This window comes from Rhinatrema bivittatum, chromosome 17 (assembly GCF_901001135.1).
Source record: "Rhinatrema bivittatum chromosome 17, aRhiBiv1.1, whole genome shotgun sequence".
Classification (NCBI taxonomy): Eukaryota; Metazoa; Chordata; class Amphibia; order Gymnophiona; family Rhinatrematidae; genus Rhinatrema; species Rhinatrema bivittatum.
Genome location: NC_042631.1, coordinates 31098758 through 31118812, shown reverse-complemented (window position 1 = coordinate 31118812; position 20055 = coordinate 31098758). Strand labels below are relative to the sequence as shown.

General features: G+C 41.5%; 1 protein-coding gene across 6 annotated transcripts in view; it reads right to left on the bottom strand.

The window, feature by feature from the left end:
* Window positions 1–20055, bottom strand: part of LOC115079425 (circularly permutated Ras protein 1-like) — a 144332-nt gene that overhangs the window by 86771 nt on the left and 37506 nt on the right. For 5 of the 6 annotated variants that reach the window (XR_003853287.1, XM_029583013.1, XM_029583010.1 and 2 more), the window contains exons 3-5: window positions 11723–12724; window positions 10875–11035; window positions 5850–6037 (exon numbers count right to left, since the gene is read on the bottom strand). The gene's annotated coding sequence lies outside the window, so the exon portion shown is untranslated. The remainder of the gene's footprint in view (window positions 1–5849; window positions 6038–10874; window positions 11036–11722; window positions 12725–20055) is intronic. The other variant, XM_029583012.1, reaches the window with a different exon arrangement.

Genomic DNA, 20055 nt, shown 5'->3' with positions numbered 1-20055 from the left:
TACACAAGCTATCAGACAATTTGAAGAATTAACATCTAAATTCTTGATACCACTGCAGACACATTCTATTTATTTACAGTTTAGAGAGTTACTGTATGGTTTGGCAGAAGGTGACTGGTATCTGTCAGGGCTAGTGGCCTAGAGTTCTAGTTTTATGTTCTGACTCACAGAGTAATTAATTGTCCTCTCTACCTTATGAGAGTTTGATGGATGGGGGATGTGGTAGTGTCATTCTGAAGTAAATATTAGTTTAGTCCCTGAGGATTTAAAAGTTATATGGAGGAATGCACAAAATCATCTCTTTCTTATAATAGGTTGAAGTTATCATATTGTTACATCTATGTACAGACATCTGCTTGTCTTTAGTAAAGTTTGTGCATCTGTCAATCCACTATGTTGGAAGAATTGGGGTGTTCCAAGTTCCAACCTAAAGATGTAGTGGTCATGTCCCATCAAACACAATTTTTGAGATAAGAGATTACTGCAGTCACTGGGGTTTGGCTAGCCCTCACTCACTCCAAAATTCTGACTTGGTGGCTGCTAAGAGAACAGTGAACTTGAAAAAGCAGATCCCATATTTAGTTCACACTGTCAGCCATATTCTTGCTTGCTTTTGGAGGTTGCCTGGGCTAGATGAGTTTATGAGCTGGCATGTATTGAAAGACTTACCTGTTCCTTAAAAGGAAAGCTTGAACAATATGATGTGATTTGGTCTCAGTGGTGGGCTCAGTATAGAGATGATGTGTTGGCTATTGGGAAACTGGTTGGGTTTTTTTTTTTTTTTTTTTTATTAATTTTACAGTAAATAGTCAAAAACAAAGATATTTAGCAAAAGTATAAGGAAATAAGAGAAATCTAAAAATACCCATATAGAGAAACCAAAAAAATATACATACATATATACACAATTGAAACCGCTTTAAAACTATGGGAAGTCTACCTCTCTGCTATAAATCAACTTTTAGCGCAGATGAGCTTATCCTTAAACCAATCTAAAACTGAATTTCTCATATTATGCCATAAACTGAACAAACAAGCCAATTCAGAAGTGAAAACAGTACAGACTAAATACTCCATTTTAAACGAGGTAAAAGATTTAAGAGTAATATTAGACAGCGAATTAAACCTAAAGAAATTCATAAGTACCTTAATTAAAGACTGTTATTTCAAACTTCATGTCCTAAAAAAATTAAGACCTCTGCTTCACACAAACGATTTTAGAATTGTACTTCTCAAAAATCGACTATTGTAATGCCTTACTTTTAGGCCTCCCCGCATCTACCATCAGACCCCTTCAACTACTACAGAACGCAGCTACTGGAGTACTAACTAATACCAGAAAAGTCAATCATAACACACCCATTCTAAAGAAACTAAATTGGCTACCAATAACCTACAGAATCCACTTCAAAATCTTAACATTAATTCATAAGACATTATACAATGATAAAGTTGAATGGCTCAATGCTGCCCTCCATTTGCACACTCCACAAACACGCGCTCAGCAAGCAATGGTACATTATCTATACCCTCTCCCAAATTAGCACACCTAAATACTGTAAGAGAGCGAGCTCTGTCCCTAGCAGGACCTCACTTACGGAATTCTTTACCATAGGACCTAAGATTAAAAGCAAACCCCTGAATTTTCAAGAAAATAAAGGCCTGGCTATTCCCGCAAGCTTATGCCTAATCAAAACAAGGCAGCTCTGTCATGACTCTTAGCCATGTTGATTCCTCTGTTATCCTCAGAAATCAGAGTGCATCTGTTACATATGATACCATTTAACTTAGTTTTATTTTATCTATTTTAGTGCTTGCTTGCTTTCTTAAGATGTTTCTTTTTAAGACTTTTTTCATTTTTGTATATTTTATCCTAATGTTTCTTTTAATTAACCATGTAACTCATTGTACATCTTTTCAATTGTGTTTTTATATATTATTACATTGTAAATCGGTATATAAAAGCAAATAAATAAATAAATACATAAATACATATAAAGAACTTTAAGGGAAAAAATATTCAAGTTCATGAGTAATGGCAATCAAGATAGGAAAAAAGAAAATCAAAAGATTTTGGCAATGCCAAACACGTATCCTGAATATTACATCCTCATAAGTGTTGTATTTATTTAGGAACACTTATAAATCTCCTTACAGATTATAGTAAATCTCTCAAAACGATGGACATCAAACTGGAAGAACTATTTAAAGAATCATTAAACAAGAGCTAGAACCAGGAAAAATAAGCAAGACAATTAGGGCTGGATTTTAAAAGGGTTACACGCATAAAGGTACGTGCGTAATCCTTTTAAACCCCCCCTGTGCGCGACAAGCCTATTTTGCATAGGCTTGGCGGCGCGCGCAAGCCCCAGGATGTGCGTAAGTCCTGGGGCTTGCAAAAAGGGGCAGTCGGGGGTGTGGCCAGGGGGGCGCGGTTTTGGATCGGGGGCGTGTGGGTGGTCCAGGGGCGTGGCCGAGTGCCCTGACACAGTGGCCTGTGTCGGGGCCTGCCGTGCCGGCATGCGTAAGTTACTACTGCCCGGAGGCAGTAGTAACTTTTCTGATAAAGGTGGGGGGGGGGGGAGGTCTAGATAGGGCTGGGAGGGTGGGTTAGGTAGGGGAAGGGAACGGGCAACGCGCACAGGGCTCGGCGTGCACAATTTGCACAAATGTGCACCCCCTTGCGCGCGCCGACCCCGGATTTTATAAGATACGCGCGGCTACGCGCGTATCTTATAAAATCCAGCGTACTTTTGTTCGCGCCTGATGCGCAAACAAAAGTACGCGCGCATGCTCTCTTTTAAAATGTACCCCTTAATGTAGTCATGTGGTAATGACCTGATGTTGGTTAGTACTGTGACAGAGTAGGTGGACACCGAGTCCTGAAGCCTTTCATTCATTTTCAGTTGATATTCCACCAGCCTGACAAGTCATCAGTCAGAGAGCGATTATAAAGTTGTTGGGGCAGTACAGAACAGAACAAAGTCATTGAGCCTACATGTCTTCCAGGTGAATGGATTAGCTAGTCATGCAGAGCAAGAGACTAAATTCCTTACGATAAGGGTCCTAGCTGGTAAGATTGTCATTTTTGAAGGAAGGACTGGTTGAACAGTCACAAAGGGTTCTAGCTGGTAAGACTGGTTCCATTTTGAATTGGACTGAAGAAAGGTCTGGTTGAACAACCATGCTTTAGCTTTCTTCCAGAAGGTGAGGTATCATGCTTCAAGATGAATGGGTTATGGTACCTCATTCCAGAGCTCAGAGCGTAACAGCTAAAGGTTTTCTGTCTTGTGTGGGACAGTTTTGCAGCAATCAAGGGAGAGGAGACCAGAAGGACCATCTATGTAGCATGGGTTTTTCTTAGTGTTTGGGTACTTGCCAGGTTCTTGTGGCCTGGTTTTTGGCCTCTGTTGGAAACAGGATGCTGGGCTTGATGGACCCTTGGTCTGTCCCAGCATGGCAATTTCTTATGTTCTTATGTTCTTAAGAGCAATGGGGTGTAAGGAATCAGGAGCTGAGAGCAATACTCCATGGCTAGTTTGTTCACACATTTGAAGGTGAGGCAGAGAATCTTGGATTTTATTCTGGCTTCCAAGAGGAGCCAGTGTAGATCATATAGGGTGGATTACTGCCACTTTAAGCAACTCAGGAAGGGAACCATGGAGTAGGATGCTGTTTATTATACTGGATAACCAAGGGGCTAAGATATATTTTAAACTACGGATTAACTTAGGTGGGATTGGGTCGTGGGCTGACAGATTGTCTGATACCCTGAGGGATTTATTTATTTTATTTATTTAGAGATTTTTTTATATACCGCGGCACGTTAAAAACATCACCTCGGTTTACAATGAACAATAAATCAGCAACAGGCTTTACAATTAAATGAAATTAAGAGGAAACATTATAAATACCACATAAAACAAAACTATTAAACCAATGATAATCATATTCTACAGTTGAGGCATGCCTAATAAGGAAGGGAGATCAGAAACAGGTACAATAAAACTTAGCAACGAGCAATTCATTAATATGGAGTGTGGATATGGATCCGAAAAACAGACTTTACAAAGGGTGGGTGTAGGGAGGACATTTAGATACAATAGATGAGCAGGATTTATGGCAAGATTTCTATTTGAAAGGCAGATAAAGAATTTTGAGTGGAACGATCAGCATTTCTGAATAGGAGATGATTATTGAGTGTAAACTTGTTTGAACAGCCAGGTTTTAAGGTTCTGTTTAAATTTCCTATGGCAGGGCTCTAGTCGCAGGTCTGTAGGCATTTTGTTCCAGATGTTCCAGATGAAGACATCCACCTAAAGAGGTGGATGTCTTCCACCTCTTTAGGGTGATGGTACTGAAGACAACTAGAGTGCCTCTGTCTTGAAGGAGTTGCGGTATTCCTGCAGGAGTGGGGTGGGTGCTCTGATGAGAATGTGGCAGAAGGAGGGAAAGCAAAGGCGAAGCGGATTGCTAGGATTTTTTCTGAGAAGAATTTTACAAAGTTTTCTGCAGTAAGGTCTACTGTGGGGGTAGAAGGGGGGTATGGAGTGGGTTTGGAGAGCTTCTATACTAGCTCAAAACGTTTGGCAGGATGGTTCATTGAGAGCTTCAGTTGCTTGGAGATGTAATCTTTTTGCTAGTTGAATGGCTGTTCCATCCTGCCAAACTGTTTGAGCTAGTATAGAAGCTCTCCAAACCCACTCCATACCCTTCTTCTACCCCCACAGTAGACCTTACTGCAGAAAACTTCAGAAAATTCTTCTCAGAAAAAATCCTAGCAATCTGTTCCATATATATGGAACAGCCATTCAACTAGCAAAAAGATTACATCTCCAAGCAACTGAAGCTCTCAATGAACTATCCTGCCAAACTGTATATATATTTTTCTCTTTATTCAAGTTTTCAAAATTTACATCAAGAAATCCATCTCATACATCTCAACATCGATATACATGTATACAATGGTATTCTTCACAGTCATAGTTTTCAAGAAATATCCTAAACTCAAGTACACATTCTAAGTCCACTATAAAGACTCCAAGTATAGCAATTTATCCATTACTATTAACTTATATATATAGGAAGAAGAAAAAATAAAGCTAAACATAGCATCGGCAGGTGCTACTATTATAGTTATGAGGTGGTACATTCTCAGACATATCAAGGCTTCGATGACTGAGTATCTAGGGCTCATTCACACTCACTCTGCAACTTTATCACTCAAAAACTGCGTTAACTGTGAAGGTACAAAAAACAGGAAAGATTTATCTTTAAATTTAACATGACACTTGCATAGAAATTTAAGTAAAAATGATGCCCCTATCTGTAACACCTGAGGTCTTAGCAATAAAAATTGCCTTCTTCTTTTCTGGGTAGTTTTAGAGACATCCGAGTATACTCTAACTTACATTCCCATAAAATTATCAAGACGGTGCTTGAAGAAAAGCTTCAACACCCATTCTTTATCCATCTCCAATGCAAATGTAACTATCAATGTTGCAGGCGCAGCCTGAGCCTGGTCTGAAATCTCCAAAAAATCTGTAAGATTTATCCCAATTTCTACTTCTTTTCCCCCTGGCCCAGTTCAGGCACATTATAGGGATGGGTATCAGTCCAAGAAGAGGGAAATAGAGGGACCTCTTAGCTTGGTAGGGAATGCAGAAATTCGTCATGTGATGTTATGGAGATGAAGGGTTCTCTTAATAGTTGGCTACCACATCACTGGTTGCCCTCTGCCTTTAGGGATAGCCAGCAGCGTTAGGACTTCCATATATAGGGCACTATGGCAGGCAGTTGCTGTAAGGCAGGGGAAGGATACAGAAGAATTTGTATGGATAGTTACTCACAGTTCGGTGATGAGCAGGACTCAGGTGGGAGAACTGAAGAATTTTGGTGCTCCGAAGTTGCACAGGAAGGGGCACATCCCTTTGATGAGGCCCCCCTGAGTCTAGCCCCTTATGGACAACTCCTCAAACAGATTCGTCAAGCGGTGTCTCAACAACCCTACAGATTTTTTCTTGATGAATTTCTCCATCTGAAAAGGATAAAACAAAACAAAACCAAAGCATAGTTCTTTATATTTAATAATGCATTTGGCAGAACATTTTAAAAATAAATTAGTTCCCAGAACTTTTGATGCTGGACCAGGAACATTTGCAATTAGATTGTGTAGCTTATCTAAGATAATAAGATTGATCTGGGACTTTGTTATGTTATTGTTCTTTATGATCTTATCAGAAACCTGTATTTATGTTTTTCATTTACTAATGTAACCCCTGTAATGGTTGAATCTGGATAGTAGTTCCAGAGGCCATATCTCAATTTACAGTTTTAAGCAATTCACATTCAGATGGTTAAAGACATCATTGCAGGGTTCCCTGAGCAGGGGGAAAGATCTCTTTCCAAGGCCTTTTGCAATGCTCTTGAAATTTCCACAGCAGTGATAACAGTAAAAACAAGTATCAGAGTCATCAAATAAAGAAACACACTGGAAACTTTGGTGGCTTCCAACTCTACTTTTACTGATATGTTGTCAGATGATAAAATAGAGTTCTTTACAGCTGACTGATTCACTTTTAGATGGTACAAGTGCTTTTACATAAATTTGACACGTCTCACAGATTTACTTAAGCTTAAGATGTTAAAGCCAATCGTAGTCTTTAAGTTGATGATTGCTACCCTCCCATGGGTATAGGGAAAATTTATTGCAGGTGAGGTATCAAAGATGGAATGCATGTTATACATTCATTTACCTCCTACCTCCTCCATGCTGTCTCCTCACTCTGCTTAGTGTCCTCAAAGTACCTGAATGGCACTAGTCCTTCTCCTCCTCTCCCTCAGGATGATACTCCTGTGATGCCTCATTTCCAAATTTTAAGGTGGTGTTCCTGGGCCTTGTTGTGAGTCTATTCCACCTCCTCCTTCTCATCAGAATGGCTATAAGTCATCCTTTTTCTTGGATCTTTGATGATTAAATCTGCCCCCTCCAAAACCAGATGCTTTGAAAGCAACTGTAACATTGTTCCCCGCTTGGACGGCAGGGGGAAAAAGAGGAATTGGATTGAAATGACAACTGAGGACCCTGACTACCATGGGTCTGGGATACTGACTCACAAACATAAGGGGAAAAGCACAGGACTGTTTCTTTGGTCAAGTCCTAAAGGAAACTAAAAGTGTGCATGGGGGTAACTTGCTGGTGCAGCAACTACTACCCTTAACCAATAAGCCAGGACAATTTTGCTGCAACTCCAACATTGCTCTCTGCTTCAATGGCAGGGGAAATGGGGAATTGGATTTAGACAGCACCCAACGAGGACCCTGACTTTTACAATCTGGGGAACTGATAAGCATGGGGGTGACCTGCACAGAGCAGCACTTACTCCCCTTAATTGAAGGCATGGGGATTATTACCTTAACCAATAAGCCTTGATGCAACATCGCTCTCTGCTTTGAAGGGGGGATGGGGATGTTGGGGGGTGGAAGGAAGAGGAATTTGGATTTAGAGACAACCAACACGAGCCATGACCTTTTTACAGTCTGGGGTACTGATGCACAGATATACTATGGAAGAAACAGAAGACTGCTTTTACGGCCGAGTCCTTAAGCAAAGCATCTCAAGCAGCACTGTCTTGGAGATATTTTGGTCTCCTTACTATTAGTAGCACTCTACTATTTATCATTTTTAGAGCCCAATTTTATAACATAGTGGTTAGGGCTGAAGTCTGCATGTACAAAGTACTTTACATGCAGACTTCAGCCATAATTTTCAAAGCGGACTTGCGTGCTTTGAAAATGAGCAGATATACACAAACCCTTGCACAGCATACACATGCACATTTACACATGCACGGCATCAGGTGTAAATATTTAAGTGTACATTAAAGCTCATACTTCTGATTTTAGAAAGTAACTCTGCCCCTGGGACCACCTCTTTCAAGTATGTACGCATGTAAAATGCAATTTTATGCCTGCATCTGCTTTTGAAAATTAATTCCTTAAAGCACTACTAGACATTTGCAGCACTGCACAGACTCACATAAGAGATAGTCCTTATTCTCTGGTATGCATGACAGAGTCTGTGGGAAGTTTTCTGATAATCATTTAGCTTTATTTTTTTTTCTTTCATTTGTTCATTGACAATATAAGTACAATAAGCTGAGCATCAAAATACAAACTTCAAATATAATGTTATTTCTGTTATACAAGAACTAAACAATACTACTAAAATCCTAGGAACAGGTCAATAGAAGAAAAGACATTTACCTTTAATGGAAAAGTTGTATATATTTCCATGGCAATCAAACTAATAGTATAACTGAGTTTATAAATAATTTGGACAACTTTCTGGAGGAAAGGTCTATAAATAATTATTAGCCACAGACGTTTTCTCCACCTCTAAATTCTTAGGGAGAGAAACATGAAAGAGACCTTTATATTGGAATTTGCTGGGTGGTTACAGGTGACCTGGATTGGCCACTGTCAGAGACAGGGTGCTGGGCTCGATGGACCATTGGTTTGACCCAGCTGGGTACTTCTTATATTCATGAAATTAAATCGTTTAGTTTGGTATAATGACATTGTCCTATTCACATATTAATAGTGCCCCTGGTCTTCCATGCAGGACTATTATTCCACCTTTGCCTCTTTATTTTCAAACACTGAGCCCACCTTTGAGTAGAAAGGCTCCCATATTTTAAGAACATCGAGCCCAATATTCAGAAAAAACTTAGCTGGATCAGCTGCTACGGTCAGTGAGCGCCACTTAGCCGGATAAGTGATTTATTTCACTTATTTATTTCATAGGGGTTCATATTGCTGTTGTTTGTAGGCTGTAATGATGTAACATCCTTCATAGGTTATGGACATTTTTGTTGCTGAAATTTCCAACTTTGAGACTTTTCTTATTACTTTTCCTATCAGAGGAGTCTTTTTCTAATAAAATACATGTAGGGTTTCCGTACGACTCCCAGCCAGCATAGAAAAGCTAAGCCGGTCATTTTGAAATGTCATACTCCAATACATAGAGGCATTTCTGCTCTGTACGTGCGTGAGGGGAGGGGTGTGCGGGGAGGGAATTAAGGCTATAAACACCAGTGCAATCAATGAAACAGCATCATTGTACCCTTGCTCTACCTCATTGTTGCTCCTTCTAGATGATATTGCTTTCTGTTCACATCCCTGTGGTGTCACAATGAACTTGCAGGTCTATAATGCTTTGTGGCAGGAAGGTTTTGCTCTCTCGCGTTCTCGTGCAAGTATCACGTAACCAGTTGTTCATGTTAAATGCTAGGTCTTGAGTTTCCGTCTCTCTCTCTCTCTCTCAATTTCACCACAGGGATCCTTAGGGATTCTCTGTTATGCCTCGGTTCATTTATTCAAAAAAACTGGCCTTTTGGGAAATTATAGTCTTTTTAACTTTATATTCATGCTCTAACTTTCTCAGTTAGGGGACTTTCAGATTCCCGCACTGCATGAGAAGACACAGGGAGAACACAGCGTTCATTCACTCGCCTGGGGGGACTGACTTAAATCAGGATTTAAATGATCAAACAGAACATTTTGATTTAATCCACTGATTTTAATCATCTATCCATGTAACTTTATATAGTAACCGATGAGCATGTATCTATTTATTTATTTATTTGTTTTTGGGTTTTTTTTTACTAACAAGGAAAACAGATTTACAAGTAAAACAGATTCGATGCTAGGTTTGCTCATTTATTTTTCTGGGGCCTAATGGCCGCTGTCCCGGGCAGCCCCAGCTCCACCCCTCCCATCCCGGCACTTCTGCGCATATCAGGAGTTTTGCGTGCAACCGAGCCTTTTCGAAAACACACGCAGGGCCCATTCACGCAGGGGCCCTTTAAAATTCGCCCGATAATATACATGTTGTGAGTAATGTCTTTTTGATCTCAGAAGACTACTTTGAATTCCATTTTTCATACAATATTTTTTTTGGATAGGGGAAGTGGTTAAGAATTTTTAAAATAAATGCATAAATTTTAATTGTGTGTGTGTGCCGGGGGGGGGGGGGGGGGGCCCAGCCAGAGAGAGGAAATGGAGTAAGGCTGTAAAGTTCACCTAACACATTTGCTCCCACATCCCCAGGGGGCAGGGTGCTTGGGAAGGGTGGGAGGCTGGTTGTAGGGTTCCTGCGAGTGTGGCAGGGTTTATCTGCGAACCTTGAAACCTGCCCCCTCTTCTCCAGCACATTGGGGGGGGGGGGGGGGGGCCACCATCTCATCCCTCACCTCAGGCAGCAGATTGTCTACAGCCACCCCTGGCTTCATTTATTAGAGGACGTTCCATGATTCTTCCAAATGGAACCACTCACAACACTTTTACATTGTTCACCAAAAGGCCTCCCTCATTACTTCCAGAAAGTTCCGATTCCCCACTGACAAACATTATTTCAGCCGTGTCTGCACAGCACACCACCAGCACCAATGAAGATGTCTAGGAGCTTCTGAGCATTTGGCTCAGACCCTTGGCTTCTTCACTTTTTAATCTTAGCCTTTATCAGGTGGTGCTGCCTTTGAATTTTTGAAATACAGGGGATCACTTTACTTACGTCTCCCGGTTCATAGACAAACCAAAGCACAAAGTAGTTTTCTTGGGTTGTCATCCTCCTCATGAACTTGTGGCAGACCTCTCTCCCACTCCCTGCCTCTCTAGGCCTCTTGCCACATTAACCAGTGCCCTGCGCAGTCAGGGAGTGGGCGAGATCCTTCTCCAGCCAGCTGCAGGGAAGGGGTGGGGTGGGGTATCCCCTTTTGATGAGCTTATATTTCATACCACCTCTGTCGCAATAGCAGAGGCATGGCATGCTGGTGCTCCACACCTTGCCAAAGCTTGCTGGCACCCCTACTCACCAGTCTATTGCCCCAGGCAGTCACCTATTCCAATGGCCTGGTGTCCTTGGCGGTTGCGTCTTGCAGGGCCTGGTGCCCCTTCCAGTGGCTCTGATCCTCTCCATGCTGATCACTTACTTCCCCCCTCTCTGCAGGTTCTCTCTCTGTACTTTTTCTGAATTCTAAGGATAAATGATTAGAAGTGTGCATTTGTTTTCAAACAACATGAAAAATGCAAAGTAGCAGGCACCCGGTCTCCCACTGCCATCACTGCAGCAAAAAAAAAAAACAAAAACCCAGCACCGCCAAAATTAAAAAATTGAAACAACCTCCCCCACTGGGCTTTCCCCTTTTACCCCACCCCCTAGATGACTCTTACTCTTTCCATGCGGTCCCCAAACTCCAAATGGGTCTGCACAAACATACAATAAAATGGTGCCGATCTCAGGGTCAACCAGCTCCATCATCAAGTCGGGACCTGATGGTACAGGAGCAACTGGGGATTGATCCTGCCCCATTGGCACTTCAGCGATCTCACGGAAGGAGTAAAAGACATCTGGCGGGGGGGGGGGTGTTTCAAATTTTTATTTTGCAGCATTGAATTTTGTTTTGGGTGGAGGGAAACCAAACCCCTCAGTTTCCTTTTTGTTTTGTCTTCCAATTCTTTTGATGTTTATTTTGTTTCAAATAAATGAAATGAACAGAAACAACAAACAAAACAACAACAAAAAAACTCTGCAAAAAAACAAAACAATTTTCTTTTAGCGTACACCCATCTAAATGAAGGGAGGCGAGAACCAAGGCAGCAAGACTTCCGGAACACAAGAAAGAGGAGAGAGACAGAGATGACTTTAGAAGATTAAACTCACCCAACTCCAGTAGAAGTCCAGCGAGGCAGATCATGCATACGACACTAAACTGGGCGTATCTTGTTGTGGGTGTCTCAATGAGGCAGGTGGTCATCCAGTCTTAATATGTGCACATGATGAGATGACCCATGAAAGTCTGGGGAGTACCAAGCAAGCAAGCGAAATGAACAAGCAACAGGGCTGGAAGGAAGGAAGGGAGATCTGGACGAATGTAATTACAATTCAGTACGTTTTAGAAATACATTTATAGCAGAGTGCCAGAGCAGCTGCTGGGGAGAGGGTAAGAGTGAATGGCAAAGGACAGCAGAAAGGTCGAACAGAAACCGTATAGCAGGAAAGAGCCTCAGCTCACTCTAGCATGAGTTCTCCAATGGCATTTCCAAAATCTGTCCAGCTTTGTTACTGTTCAGACACACAACACCCAGAAGAGGTAAAAAAAAAAAAAAAAAAGAGACCTGTGATCAGAGTTAGGCACAGGAGCTGGAAAATAGGTCCTGTGCCTATTAAACGGGTGGAGCTGTAGCGCATAATGAGATGGGCATTCACTGGTTTCTGGAAACCCCTCTGCTTTTAAATTTCTTGCATTGCTTGAAAGCAAACCGTGCACGTTCCAGCACTGAATTTCAGTTCATTCTCCCAACCAAACAGTTTTCATGTGGTATGTGCCTATTGAACAAACGCCCTGTAGGACCCTCACAAACAACGCTCCAAAAAAAATGTCATAGAAGGTGGAGGGGAAAGAAGGCTAATGGACTTTCCTGCAGGGGAAAACGGTCTCAGGGAGGCATCCAGTGGTTAGAGGTATCAGTTCCTTAAGAGGATCCCTGGAGTGGAATGAACCGGAGCGCCATGCGAACTGCAGGCAGGAAAGCGCAGCTCCCAGATGAGGCACAGCTCTGGGCGAGGGAGGGTGGTGGGCGGCAGCAGGACCCTAACAGGCTGCGGGGCGGCAGAGCTGGGCTCTGAGGACAGACTTGCGCTATTGATGTTTCATTGGGTTATCTGGGAAGAAAAAAAAAAAAGGTTATCACTTTTAGGGCCCGATTCACCAAGGCGTTTCTCCCATTCTGCGTCTACAGGAAAAATGCTCAGTAAACGAGGCCCTTCGCGCGCTACCGAAACGCCCGCTGGCAGACCTACATTCTGTTTATCGTGTGGCATAGAGGGGTGGCTCGCTTTTAATTTGGAAGAACGCCTAATTGAATATGGAGCAATAAAGAAACATAAAACTTCTCAAACTGAGAGTTAACATGAGAGATTCGTGACAGACCAGAGAACAGATCTGCCTATGCAAGCCCGTCTCTTTTGTTTTCTTTGGGGGAAGGAATGACTCTCCTCTTCTAAACTGCGCGGCACACACCAGACCTCAGCCCAAATCCGCAAAGCTTTGAAAATAAAAAAAAGTGTGTACGCAGAAGCCTGCCCAGCCTACGCGAGTACACTGACGCCTGCTCGCGTACGTGCACATTTAGGTACACGCTTTCAAAAACGGAACATATGCCCTAACTCCGCGACCGGAAACACCTCCTCCGAGTACCTGTAAAAGTGCAAGCAAAATCCCTTCCGTGCGCACTCTTACGTGTACAACCCCCTGGGAAAGTTTCAAAAAGTAATTTACATGCATAAAACCACATTTTACACCCGTGAATGCTTTAGAAAATCAGGCCCTTTGATGATTTTTGTCTCCTTAACATACAATCATCAGCCCAGAAACAATGTTATAAAGGAATCAAAGCAAATAGATCATGCTCTGAATGCATGGCACATTATAACATTCCTGTAATTCCCAGAGCTCTGCTGTGTATTTGTTGTATTTAGCTCTGTTTACTGCCTTTTCTTGTCTTATGAGCATGATGAGAGCTAAATAAGAAAATCCCTAAGATTACATTTGGGCCGATACAGTAAAGTGCGCCAAGGTCGAGCGCACTGTTAGCCCCCGTTTGACTTGCTATTTTTACTCCTTATACAGTAAGGGGGTAACAGCGCATGGAAAACACGCGGCCAATCCCCCCCGAAACTAATAGCGCCCGCAACATGCAAATGCATATTAATGAGCCTATTAGTTATTCCCGCGCGATTCAGAAAGTAAAATGTGCAGCGAAGCCACACATTTTACTTTCAGAAATTAACGCCTGCAAAAGGCTGGCATTAATTTCGGCCAGCACTGGAAAAGTGTACAGAAAAGCAGTAAAAACTGCTTTTCTGTACACCCTCCGACTTAATATCATAGCGATATTAAGTCGGAGGCCCCAAAAATAAAAAAAAATAAAAATCCTTTAAATACAAAAAAAAATCTGCCCACAGGTTGGAAGACGGATACTCAATTTTGCCGGTGTCCGTTTTCTGAACCCGTGGCTGTCAGCGGGTTCGACAACAGACACCGGTAATATTAAGCGTCGGCTGTCAAACCCGCTGACAGCCGCTGCTTCTGTCAATAAGGAGGCGCTAGGGACGCACTCCATATGATGGAGTCCGCCCTTAGATAACAGAGATTTGTATCCCTTTCTTTATTCCACAGTAGCTGCATCCTAACAGGGCTTTGGCTTACATTATTTCCAAAGGACCTAGAGTCTTGATCAGTGCCTGGTGACTACTATTTTCCCCCGTCCCTGAAGACAATTAGCAAGACATTTATGTTGCCCCCAGTGACTTCAGGTGCTAGGACCTACAATCAGAGCACTTAACCACTGGCCCATCCAGCATACCCTATAATATACCTTCTTCAATTATAAAAGAGTTTAGTGAAGCTTAGTACAAAACACCTCCTGCGCTGCATGCTGCTTGCTGTTCTTCTATCAGGCCAGAGGCATAAGACATACAAAGGGAATACAGAATGTCAGCTGCCTAATGACATAGATCGAGGTAATGTTTTGACTGGAAAACATTTCCACAGACATGATTTGGAGATCAAAGGGAATAAACTGGGCCACTTTTCTTTTTTACATTAGCAGCATTTAAGAAGAATTTTCTCGAATTTACTGATTATAGCAGCCATAATTGAGGCACTGGGAATCTAATTAAATTGGAGGCAAATTCAGGTCTTTCAAATACAATTTTTAACGATGGAATCAGAGGAAGCAGATTAGATGAAGGAACCTTTTGCCGTTAATTTTCAATAACACAATGCAGTGTCAGAGACTCAGAGATCCAGATGCATTTGAATCACATACTGTAATCTGATTTTTTTTTAACATGCGTGAATTAGGGTATAAAGTCATATAAAATAGACCTAAGAGATCATGTAATCTGTGTCCATACTGTAATGTACAGTTAATTGCAAAAAAGCCCACATAATTGTATTCTATTACATATATTTAGCTATTGCCTGCTGAAAACGTTGGTTTGTGCAGACTAGAAATATTTTAAAATAAATATATAGGAGTTCAAATTCAAAATATTTTCCAAGCAAAAATTGGATTTTAGCTGACAATTTATCCATTGAGAAATTTGCCCCCTTAAACAAACAAATTTGTGCAATAAAAACTGCAAGATGTACAAACTTAGCAAAGTAAAAAAAAGGGTCCGGTTGAGCTAGATTTACCAAACCAGGGTAAGGTGATATTGTGAGGTAAACAGCATTTAATGCATGTTAAATGCTGTTTATCACACAATAAATACCTGAAGATTTCCTCCCCTATGGAAATAAGCTACTTTGCATACATTTTCATGCATAAAATGCCCTAATGCATGTAAAGCAGCTTATACATAGGCAATAATATGATAATAAAATAATATAGCTGACTTAGAAAAAAGTTAGTGGGAGGTGTAGATATTTTCCTGAGGGAGCATCGGGACACTAATGCGGGTCCCTGATAGTCCCGTGGGAAAATTAAAAGGCCAAAAGTGCTCAAAAAATACCCCCAATTAGTGAAAAATAAATCAAGCAGTCTTTGGATGCCTTCTGCAATATTTGACTCTTCCTGCGATATACTATCGTGGCTTAATAAAATTTCCCTATTAGCGGTAGTTGGTTAGCGTGATATTCAGTACTAACCAGCTGAATTTAGGCCTGTAACCCAGACACCCAAATGGCAGGCCTCTGTATCTGTTCAAATTTTGAGCAGATAGATTTAGACAAATATTCAGTTGCACAGGTAGCCGAGTATGTGCAGCTGAATATCTGTGCATTAATTAAATGAGTCCATTTACCTGTTTATTTTACCTAGTCATTGCGTTTTGAATATCCACCCTCCAATATCCATTTTGCACCTCATTAGAAATTAAGTTTAATAGTGAAACAGTTGATCATGCACTATCAGCTGGATTTAGACAAATCCAATACACTGCTTTCGTCTTTGTTTACGATTGTCCTTCTATTCATCCAATTTTTGAATCAATGAATGTAATGATCTGTCTCGTACAGTGCTCCAGCTGGTGCCTAGGTTGTCACTAAGCCTCTTGGGTGGCGAGTCACTCCACCTGCAGCTTCCTGCCTCACAAGAAACTTGAAGCATGCTGTCATGACCCGGGATGGCAGCCCCCGGCACTGAATGTTTAATACGTCTGGTATGAACTCTGCGTATTTATGACTTGCAAGCAACGAAGGCCTGTTTCTCTTTCAGCTTTAATTTGCTATGACAAACTGGACGGAGCCCTCAGACTGGGGATTAGAACCATGAGCTGAGGGAACAGAAGAGAAGTTTACAGCTCCTTTTATTATTTTTTTTAAATGCAATTCAACTTAAGAAACGATAGAAAGAATTAGATAAAAGGGGTCCATGTCTGTCCATCCAACTGGTGGCAAAATAACTCTCCAAATAAGGGGCAGAAAATTTGATGGAAGAAAATGGGAATATCTCAGATGAGTTTGAAAACCCAAAACACTGGATTAGTTTTGTTAGAGAATGAACTCTTCAAAAAAAACAAACAAACAAAAAAAAACTACATTGCGATACTATGGAAGTGCATCCGCAACACACACACCCACCCCACACATCGTGCCCCCCCCCCCCCCAAATCATACACCTACACAATACCTGCCCCATACACTTCCTTCTCCACAGACACACACAACTTCCCGCACAAACATGAAAGATTCATCACTGTTCGAGGGAGTATAAAATTGTTCTCCTTAACTTTGCAAATAGAGAGAAAATGTTTTTATATAGCACTGGGGAGCCACTCTTCCTCGTTTGCTCTTACTAAAGTTTGAATTACACCAGAATGATCCGTGGTAAATGAACAAATTGGGATACTTTTATCTATTTATTAAAATATTTATTGTAACAGCGCTAAGCGGAGTACAACCATTCATACAATGTTCATGGTAGAACTTTAGGTTTTTCTTCCCCGTTTGTCCCTGTCTGAAAGGCTTGCTCTGGGGGCCAGGGGCAATTTTGGAATGGATTTCTTACCCACATTCCACTGCCTCCCATAACCACCAAAATCCTACCCACCTAAGGTCACACACAGACACACTCACAGAAACGGCCTTAAACACAATGTTTTACACTGAAACAGCTCGGTCTCCTCTGTAGTGGCTTTGTAGTCACGACAAAAGGGTTTGAACACGTTCCAGCACGTGGAATAAATATCATACTGATGCCTCGCATTTACTTACCATGTAATGCAAAAACCCTGCAAACCCCCTTATACAAATTAAAGCATTTCCAAAATCATGCCTCTACACGCTTTCCCTACTCGTCTGTTTTTCGTCTTTTTTTTTTTTTTTTTTTTTTTTTTTACATGCATAAGTGCTTGAAAGGCAAATAACATGACAACTAGACATCTAGGGTCAGATTTAAGAAAGAGGAATAAGTATGGCTAAAACAGTGCAAAAAGTCTGCAAGTCAGTCTGCTTGCCTAATTTTTTTTTTTCCTGAGGAATTTTTTCACTTCCAGAAGTTTCAGGAAAGCCTCGGGCAAGATAAGTTGCTATTTCAAAATTGCACGAGCACACTGACGCACAGGCAGGGCTGAACTTAGGAGAATGCGGGGCCCAGGGTGAATGAACCGCAGCGGGGCCCTGGAATGCTGAATGTTAATGTTCGGGATGGGGTTAAGTGCAGGGCTCAGCAGGGTTGTGTTCCTGTTTGGGTCCCCCAGACAACCCTAATGTTATGTTCAGCCAGGAACTCATAGAAGCTTGTACGCCGTTAAGAAATTACAGTAAACCATTTACATGCTTTTTAAAAGTTTGGATATGACATGCAAATGATACTTACGATAAAAATGGATTTTTTTTTTTTAAAGAATGCTATAATTTAAAACCAAGGTGTTTCTGCATTACAGTAATACACTTTGTCTAGAAAGGTCTCAAAGCAGCACTTCAGCAGACAGTAGCCAGAGAAAATTTTGCTATGCAAATGAAGAACTCTCAGGTCTGCTAAAAATGTATTCTTCATGTCCGGCCCCGTGCCAGTGCCTTCCTGACCAGATAGCAATATGAAACTATGAAACTGTTTGCTAACAAAACCAGTCTGAGAACTGGTACATGCCGCATTAATCTTGTGCCCAGTAGAAGCAGCAGTGATGTAAGCTAGAGGCGAGAAAACAATTCAAGGCTGAACCCAAGCCAGGCAAGTTTCAACCAGGTTTGAGTTTATCAGGAAAACTGGATATGTCCCCAGACCCACTGGAGAAAAAAAAAATCAATCAGACTTTTCCCAAATCTGAAGCTGATTTGAAAATTCCAAGGCACTCCACGTTGGTTTTCCCCCACAAGCCAATGTAATTTGACTCAAACACTGCCCCGGAAAAAAACAAAACAAAACTTGCTTGAACTCACTAGGAAGTTTGAAACCCATTTGAAATTACACAGCCAAGTCAAAAACGAGAACATTTTCAGAGTTTATGATAAATCCCCACATCTTCCATCAAAGCTATTGTTGAAAGCTTCCCACATCTTTGACTAGAGTGGGAGACAAGCTAACACCACATTGTTAACATTGTTCTTTCAGACACAGGTATACAGCGCCATGCTACAGTGCCAATATGGCAAAGCCTTTAATAACTTTAATCCTTTGACATCTCCTTCCATATTTTAATTGGTTAGTAAAAGAAAATAAGACCAAAGCTTTCTCATATGATCAATCAATTGTTATATGTAGGGGTGTGCATGGCAATTTTTATTTTATTTTTTTTAATTTCATTTTTCTCCCTAGGCCTTACCTTTTCTTCCCCTGCCCAGGGAAATTCTATGTGACCTGGATTCCTACCCTGGGAGGGTTCTGAGATGGACTGGGTTAGATGCCTTTAAGATGTTCTGGGGTCTCTCATATACCTCTTCACGTACCCTGTCCATCAGTGCAATCTTCTTAGGTTGCGTGCCTGTCCTAATTAGCGATACCTCCCGGGAAAGGAAATCAATATTCTTGTTCTCCTTTCCTGCCCTCTGTCGAACCTGATAGATGAAAGGTTGGAGGGCTAAAATCTGCTGCATCACCCAGATGTTTGACTCCTTATTCCTGGCAATCTAGACCAGGAGTTGTTGGATGGTCACTAAGGTGAATTTTCATCCCAGAATATATAGTATGTAGCTAATGCTCATTTTATTGCCAGTGCCTCCTTCCCAATTACTGAGAAGAATTTCTCCCAGGATAGCAACTTCTTGCTGATAAAGGCAATTGGATGTTTTTCCCTTTTCCTAAGCCAGGACTACTCCTACGCCGCCTTCAGGGCTCATCAAGACTGGTTCTAAACATATGGTCCTCTTCAAATCGTGAAGGCTTCTTCCATCTCTGTGGACCAACTAACCTTCTCCTGGGCCCTTTTTAAGCAAGTAGGTCAAAGGCTCAGCCCTCTCTGCAAAATTTGAGATAAACATCCAATATCTAATGAAACCCAACAATCCCTCACCATGCTCTTGGTATAATAGCCTCAATTTCCAAGTACTGCTTTTCTTGGCCCCCAGTAGACATTTCTTGGGGTTAGCCATCAGCTCAGCCTTTTTCAGGCTTGTAAGTATCACCTGTACTCAGGTTAAATAGGTTCACTAGTCCCCACTCTATATCATATCATCATCAAGATAGGCTGCGGCATATTGTGTGGGCATGGGGGGCAGTCAACTAGTCACTGGGACATAGCTGGAGCTTCTTAGAGTCCAAAGCGCAGGACTGTAAACAAAGTCTCCTTCAGAGGTAAAGAAGGTCTGGAGGGTTTTCACTCCCAATAGGGCACAAACTTGCTTCATCATTCTGGACACCAATGGTGGTTTTGGTCAGTTAACATCTCCTTAGGCAATCTGATTTGTCAGAAAACTTCCATCAAGGCAATTACAGCCATTTAGATAGTCATATTCCATGGGGTACAGCCTATGAATATTGGGTGGCATAGTCCAGAATGATTAGAATATATTTATTTCCATTGGAGTACCTCTCCAAGGATCCCACTAG